Source organism: Cebus imitator, unplaced genomic scaffold (assembly GCF_001604975.1).
Source record: "Cebus imitator isolate Cc_AM_T3 unplaced genomic scaffold, Cebus_imitator-1.0 Scaffold183, whole genome shotgun sequence".
Classification (NCBI taxonomy): domain Eukaryota; kingdom Metazoa; phylum Chordata; class Mammalia; order Primates; family Cebidae; genus Cebus; species Cebus imitator.
The window spans coordinates 1665996-1674430 of NW_016107498.1; positions in this window are offsets into that span (position 1 = coordinate 1665996).

The following is an 8435-nucleotide window of genomic DNA, read 5'->3' on the forward strand; positions in this document are numbered from 1 at the left end:
TCCAGGTTCATCCATGTCCCTACAAAGGACACAAACTCATCTGGATAGGGAAAATGTGGCACATATACACTATGGAATATTATGCAGCCATCAAAAACGATGAGCCTGAGTAATTTTTAAATCTTTTGTAGAGATAGGGACTTGCTTGGTTGCCCGGGATGGTCTCAAACTCCTGGCTTCAAGCAATGCTCCTGCCTCAGCCTCCCAAAGTGCTAGGATTACAGGTGTGAGTCATCATGCCCAGCCTAAGTCAGCCTCATCATTCAGTAAAGACAAATAGACTAATGGAGCAGAGAAAAATTCTCAGTGCCATATGTAACTGATAAAGGGGTTGATTTTAGACTATACCTAGACTGTCTACAAATCAGTAGCAAAAGACAACCCAGTAGGAATATGGGCAATAGATTTGAATGGCTACTTCACAATAGAGGATATTCAAATGATCAGTAAAAATATGAAAAGATACCTACAACTTCATCAATAAGCAGAAGGATAAAAAATTAAATCATGAGATATGACTACACACCTGCCAGAATGGCTAATCAAAAAGACTGATAATGCCACGTTCCAGCGAGGACATGGAAACAAGGGACTGTCAAACACTGGTGTGTGATGAAAGTGTAAATAAGGACAACCATTTCGTAAAACTGGTATTATGTCCTGGCATTTGGCATTATATCCTAAAGTTGAAACATACACTATCTTGTGACTGAACAATTCTACTCCTGGAAATACCCAGTAGGTATGCTTGCACATGTGTGCCTAGAGTGTTGCATACAAGAAAGTTTCAGTAGAATTATCAGAATAGTCCCAAACCAAAAGCAGCGCAAGTGTTCATCAATGACAGAGTAGAAAAATAAATTCCTACTGAGGAATCCTTTATATAGCAGGGGCCATGGAATTTGAGCTGGTAAAATAATAAATCTCAAAGTCATTCATTCCATGGTGTAGACGAACTTGGGTGGATAGAAATCACATTAATATGGAGAGGATCCACAACAACAATTGCTCTTCACAAGAGCCATCTAGTGAAAATCTCTAAAGCACATGTGATCCACCCAACAGAACCACCTGAACTTCTATTCCTCATCATGCACGACCACCAGAAAGCTTCATTCTTGTACGTCATCAATTTAGCCCCGGCAGAATTTTCTTTTCTAGCTTTCATTTATTGCTTTTCTCTCTCCAGGATGACAAGCATCTGTCCTGGACCCAGCTCTGAGGTAGGCAAAGAGACCTTAGAAACACGAACAGCAAGGTTTGAATTCCAGCTGCATCTCTTATCAAACGGTAAGCATGGGAAAAATTACTTATCTCTCCAAATCTCAATGTCCTTATCCATAAAATGGGTATAATAACATACATATATACCACACAGTTATATGAAGATCAAATAATATCTAAAAAATTTCATGCAAAGAAACGTGCTCCAATGGTAGTTATTAGTAGCTTATGTTGATTCTGACTGGCTTCCATTTCAGTATGCCATGATTTGAATGTTTATTTACCTCCAAAACTCATCTTGAAACTTATTCCCCAATGCAGTAGTGTTAAGAAGTGGGGCCTTTAAGAGGCGATTAGCTCATGAGGGGCATTCACTCATCAGTAGGATTCGTTCCCTTATAAAAGAGGTATTGCATAGTGCTCACCCCTTTTGCCCTTCTGCTCTTCCACCATATGAGAACATAGCATGTGTCCCAGCTAGAGGATGCAGCAACAGGCACCATCAGGGAAACAGAGAGCAAATCCTCACCAGACTCCAAGTCTTGGACCTGGCAACCTCTGGAAGTATGAGAAATAAAGTACCCAGTCTATAGTATTTTGTTATAGCAGCAGGAATGGACTAAGACAATGTGTTGTGACATTAATTCACACCTTGTCTTTTCTCCTCAATACTATGCTAAGAACCCCAAGAGTGATTCAACTGGTTCAAACCAAGCATAACTGCACCAGAGGAGTTGGGCATATTCCCAGCTGACTGCTTGGGAAAGACATTTGTGTTGTGTGTCACCTGAATGAAGGCTGATTTCTATAGACAGCAGCCAGAGGGGCGAAGAGGGAGGAACAAAGAAGGCAGGGAGGATATCCTGGCAAAGAGAATGAGATGAACCTCTGGATTCTCTTTTGAAAACTAGACTCTGATGTTGAGGCAAGAAAGCACTATTGAGTGTTGATATATTTTCTGTACCTTGCCAGCCAACCAGAATTTTCTTTACCTGCTTTCTTTATCTTCTGTGAGGGGAGCTCTGTTTTCACTAGCTCAGTTGTGAGGTGTGTGTGATGCATATTCAGGCAGTGTACACAGAAACACAAACTGGATTCTGGGAAGGCAAAAGAATAGGAGCAGATAGAAAAGAACAGGGAAGGGAGACAACAGGTTGGGCACTGCACTGAGAATTGTAGAAAGGAAGGCATTTGGGGTAAGCAACTGATGACCACTTTGGAGAACACTGTAAGTGGTGGAGACGATTAAATAACCACAAAGTGGCAAATCTGCCTTGGAATTTAATTTGGAACCAGTTCTGTTGGATCTGGAGTTCATTCTACCAAGCTCCATGCCCTCCTGTAACAGCAAGAGAGAGCCAGGGGCTTTTCAAAGAGATGACAAGGGCTATGGGTTTCAGATCTGCTTGGAAGGCATTTTTAGACACACAAAGCCAGGCGTGATTGTAGTTGTAAAGGAACAAGGGGGAAAGGAAGCAACTAGAATTGCATTTTTCATAAACATTGCCTTTGGTCTGCTTCACATGGGTGACTAATGAATATGTTGACTATTGCTCAATGAAATATTTATTATGTGTTAACTTTAACACTTCCTGATTTACTCTGATATGTTGAATTATTGAACATTTGAATTATAGAGCTATCTGAATACAAATCTTTATCTCTGAGGATTTGTTCGCAAAATTGCTTCTGTGTACCTGATCTTTGTTATATATAAGCCAGCAATAGATCTGGAATTAACTTAATGTAATATACATAAAAGTCATATATATACAAATAATTTTTCTGGGATATTACCCTAAGCTTAAGGTATAACCATAACCACAGTCATACATTATCTTTTATATGATAATTGTTTTGATTATATAGATTCCTACTGAAGAGAATTTAGATAATACCATAAATATAAATAAGATAAAAATCACCCATAGATCTTACCGTTCAGAGATAATAATTATTCATATTTTAAAATATGTTTAGCTACTCTTTTTATGCCTATGCAGTTATTATTATATAATTGAAATTATTGTGGCTTTTTACTTTTATATGCTGCTATTGTTAATTAATTCTATATTCTGACAAGTTTAAGATACCAAGAAATGTTCTTTAGAAATTTAATATATAATGGCTATGCTCTATTCCCACATGTTGGATACATCATAATTTATTTAAACATTCCTTAATGTTGGAGTTTTATGTTGTTTTCATTATTTTTCTATTATCTAATGTTGTGATAACTATCTTGATACAGTACTAATATTTGCCTGAATTTTGCTTTTATAACAACTTGTTTGAGATCTAAATCACAGACCAAACAATTTATCCACTTAATGCATACAATTCAATATCTATTAGTATATCCGCAGCCAGGGGCATCTTTTGCCAACATCCATTTTAGAACATTTTCATTATCCCCAAAAGAAACTCCACCCCCTTTAGCCATCAACCCCCAGTTCTTCCATACGGCCCCACCTGCACTGCAGACAACCACAAATCTATGTTCTGTCTCTAAAGATTTGCCTGTTTTGGACATTTTGTATAATGAACTCATACGATATGTCATCCTTGTGACAGTCATCTTTCATTTTGCATAATCTCAAGGGTGATCCATGTAGTACAGTAGCATTTATCAGTACTTCATTCTTTTATTGCCAAATAGTATCACATGTGTGGTTATACCACATATTACATATCCATTCATCAGTTGGATATTTGGGTTGTTTCTGCTTTTCAGATATTATGAAATAATGTTTCTATGAACATTCAAGTACAAGTTAGTGTAGACATATGTTTTTATTTCTCTTGGGTGTATAACTAGGAGTGGAAATGCTGGGTCCTGTGGTAACTCCATGTTTAATCATTTTAGGATTTGCTAGACTGTTTTTCAAAGTGTCTGTGCCATTTTATATTTCTGCTAGAAATGTATAAAGGTTTCAATTTCTCTATATCCTCACCAACATTTGTTATTATCTATTTTAAAAAAATTATAACCATCCATTTGGGTTTGAAGTATCATCTTGTGGTTTTGATTTGCATTGTCCTGATGTCTGAATTTCTATTTAATTAAGATACTTTTTGGATATAAAGTTACTGAATTAAGAATACAGTTTTTAAAAAGTTAATGTATAGTGCCAAACTGTTTTCACTAATCGTGTGAATTTTACTCTGTGTGGAAGTATGTAGGTTACTTGTTCCATAAGATTTTCATCACAACAAATATTTAAATGGGTATCACGTTAACACCATTTCTTATGACGCTGGGTCTTTTCATATACATAATGATTATTTATGTAACTCCAGTGAGCTACCCGTATTCTTTGTCCATTTTCCTATTGGGTCTTAGTTTTTACTTTTTATTAAGTTATATACATTTCTTATATTAGTCATATTTTTCATGAAGTATTTTAGTGTACATTTGTTTTGGAAATTTTTCTTAAAATAGCCTGCATTTCATCTTGAATAATTTTTGTTAAAAGGGAAAGTTTTTGAGTAAGTCATCATTATAAAATAACTGAAAAAGTTAATATTTCAGAGTCTTTGTGATAACCAATCAGAACAATCATTTCCAAAGAATTAAAAAAGATTTCGAAAATTTAAAAAATCATATTTATTTACACAATACAAAATATTAGGCAAATGGAGACTGAGACATAGCACTTTGATTACATGAGACACATTCATGCTTCTCCCTAAATCTAATTAAAAATTAAAATATACTTTATGTTCAATGAAATACAGGAAATTAGAAGTGGTAATCATTTGGGGGATGATCCTTTTCATTTAGTTTCTTTGACATTTTAATTACATTTGTGGAAATAACTGGAGTTTAAAAAATACATGTTGTTCAATGTCAATCTCTCAATGTTTACTTATATTTAAAAAACGGTCACAATAAAATTTAGGACTGAGCAGTCTCACTTTTTAGTTTGCAGAATTCTGAAACAGAAATCACTGAAGTATAACATGCGTTCTCAGGCTAATTGTGCTTCCAGAAGGCTAAGTGTGAGAGCTGAGATGTGTGAACACCAAACACCTTTCCCCAGTTCTGCTTCAAAGTCAGAATTGCTCGTAAGTTGATTACAAATAGCTCTAGTTTTCCTTTACAACGATCTATGAACCCCAAATGCTCACTGTTGAGTAGTTCAGAGTTTGTAGTCTTTTGAATTTAAGCATATTTTTTCAGGCCTAATGAGTCTCCCCTTCTACCCAGAGCTGGTTGGTTACTATGGCTGAAGCCAGAGGCGGCAGAGAGTAATGTGGGATGGATGATATCATATTCTTCTCTCTAAACTATGTGCTTCAGTGGCTGAATATTGACCCATCCAAGAGGAGGAAACTGCCTGTATTAAGTTTAAATGTACCAGATAAGGAATGGAGAAGAAAGGTCTGAGAAAACGTCCTGTGTTAAAGTACGTAAGCACCATTGGTCTGGGGACACACATCGTGTGATGGGAGTAATTTATCCCTTCTTGTTACTTTTTCTCAGCAGTGGCATTAAATAAGGAAATGTGCCAAGTGTCCGAAGTGTCCCGGTGCTGCTGTCATTAAGAATGTATTGTAACAAAATGCTAAGGACTAAGATGCACTCTTAACAGGAGTCCTGAGTTGGGCCCTATTATGGATTGAATTGTGTCCTCCAGAAACATTCGTGGAAGTCCTAATCCCCTGGTACCAGAGAATGAGACCTTATTTGGAAATAGGGTCATTGCAGATGCAATTAACTAAACTGGGATGAGGTTACACTAGAATTGGTTGGGACTTTAATCCAATAAGGCTGGTTTCCTTATAAGAGTGAAACTTAGATACAGATACACACAGAGAGTAGAAGGCCGGAAGATAGGAGCAGAGATTGACGTGACGCATCTCTTAGCCAAAGAATGCTGAAGAACACCAGCCATCACCAGGAGCTACAAGAAAGCCATGAAACAAGGTTTTCCTCCAAGTCCTCAGGAGGAATCAACCCTGCTGACACCTTGAGTTCAGACTTCTGGCCTCAAGAGCTGTGAGAGAATAAGGTTCTCTTGTTTCAAGCAACTCAGTTCATGGGCCTCTGTTACAGCTGCCCTTGCAAACCAACACAGGCTCCAAATCTCTAGCCAAACTGCTTAATCATTTTGCCTCAATTTCTTTATCTGTGGGATAGAAATTATAATAGCAGCCCATTGGGATGATCCAATAGACATCTTCTATAAGGGGAAAGCTTCTACATTTGGCTACCTGGGGCTTCTGGCCTTACATCTTGCACCCTTCTCCGTCAGCACTACTGCTGCAGTTTAGAGACCAGTGGCTGTTAAACCGCAGTGCACATCAGAATCACCTGGAGGGCTTGTTAAAACACAGGTGGCCTGACCCCACCTCCAGAGTTGCTCATCTAGGAGGTCTGAAGTGGGGCATTGCTAACTTTGAGTCTAACACATTCTCAGGTGAAACTGACGCTGCTGGTCTGGAGACCCCACTTTGAGTACTATGGAATTAGACACTTGGGGAAGTTTTATGGGGAACAAAGTAACAAGGCCAGCCTTAGAGGGAGTTCTGAAAGGGAAGGAGGCTTTGCATCACGTGCAGTAAGCCTTATTCTTGTCATCACAATGGGTCTCAGCTACCCTGCTCTTCCCCTATGCTGTAACACATGGACATTTATGCTATCTTCTTGGCTACAGGTTCTTTCCCAATCTTCATTCTGAATTTGGAAGTTATTTTCTTGCATATTCTGGGCTTCGACTTGAATGTCTACCTATTTTTCCATTTTGAACTTCCCAGAGTAATGAGATTTGAGATCTGACCTAAAGTTAATATCAGGATCCTTTTGTCTCACCTCCCCCATGAGCTCTTTTCTCCATGACCTCTTCTTTTCTAACTTTTTTTTTTTTTTTTTTAAGATGGAGTCTTGTTCTGTCACCCAGGCTGGAGGGCAGTGGCACCATCTTGGCTCACTGCAAACTCCTATGATTATTAGGTGCTTAATCATACGTTCATCTATGGAACCAGTTTTCATGTAGTAGTCACTCAGAGCCATTCCTGTTGATTTGTAACCACCCCACCCCCACCTCACTCTGATGATGTTCAGCTAGACTTAGAAAGCTAGGCCATGATTGATCCCCCAAAACACTTTAATTTCTTTTAAGTTTTACTAAATTTCCCAAAGCTTTTCTGCCCATTCATTCATTCATTCATGAAATGTGGAACACCTCCTGTGTGCTCTCAGTGTATGCTCGGTATGCAGTGGTGAACAAAACTTAATGGTCCATGCCCTTAAGGAGTTTGCAGAATAGTGAGAGAAGTGAGGGAGATATACATTTAAAAGAAATCACATTAATACATGCAAAATCATAGCTGTGACGAGTGCATCAGAGGAGAGTAGTACTTAGCTCTACAGGACTATACTGGTAAAATTTGACCATGTTAGGAAGCTCAGAGAAGTCTTCTAAATGGAGATCTGAAGGCCATGCAGAAAATTAGCCAGGTTTACAGTAGAAAATGGTCACGCAGAGAACCATGTGTGCAAAGCTCGGCCAGATGAAGGAGTATACCAGAGATCAACCTTTAGTGTGGGCATCAGGGTTTATGAGAGCTGCTGGTGCTGTGTGGCTGAACAAGTGGTGAAGTGCCCACAGTGCACAACATTCCTCAATGCTGTGTTCTCATTCTGAATAGGTATGAGCCATCAGGCATCTTCCTTGTTTCCACCGGCTATTCTCCCATCTGTCATCAGACTTCCTCCACTCATGATGTGGGCTTCCTCTCTCTCCACCTGCTCACCAGTGCTCTGTCGGCACCCCAGGGAAATAGGCATCCCTTCTCCTTTCCCAGGTGACCTCTCCATTTGGCCTTTCTTACTTCCCTACTGCATTATCCAGTGACTGCACTCAGTGAGCCTCTAAGTCTCTAGGGTGACTTATATCTGCAATTTAACTGATTTCTTCCCTTTGTTCATTAACACGCCCAGATGGCCCAGCTTAAAAAACAAACAAACACCCCCCACCCTCCTTCCCCTATTTCCCCCCAACTGCTGGGGAAAGATAGCAGGGGGAGAGATGCCAGATGTAGGTGATGGGGAGGAAGGCAGCAAATCACACTGCCACGTGTGTACCTATGCAACAATCTTGCATGTTCTTCAAATGTACCCCAAAACCTGAAATGCAATAAAATAAATGGGGAAAAAAAAAGTTTTATGAGACAAGTGGACATTTAAACACCAATTCCCCATTTGA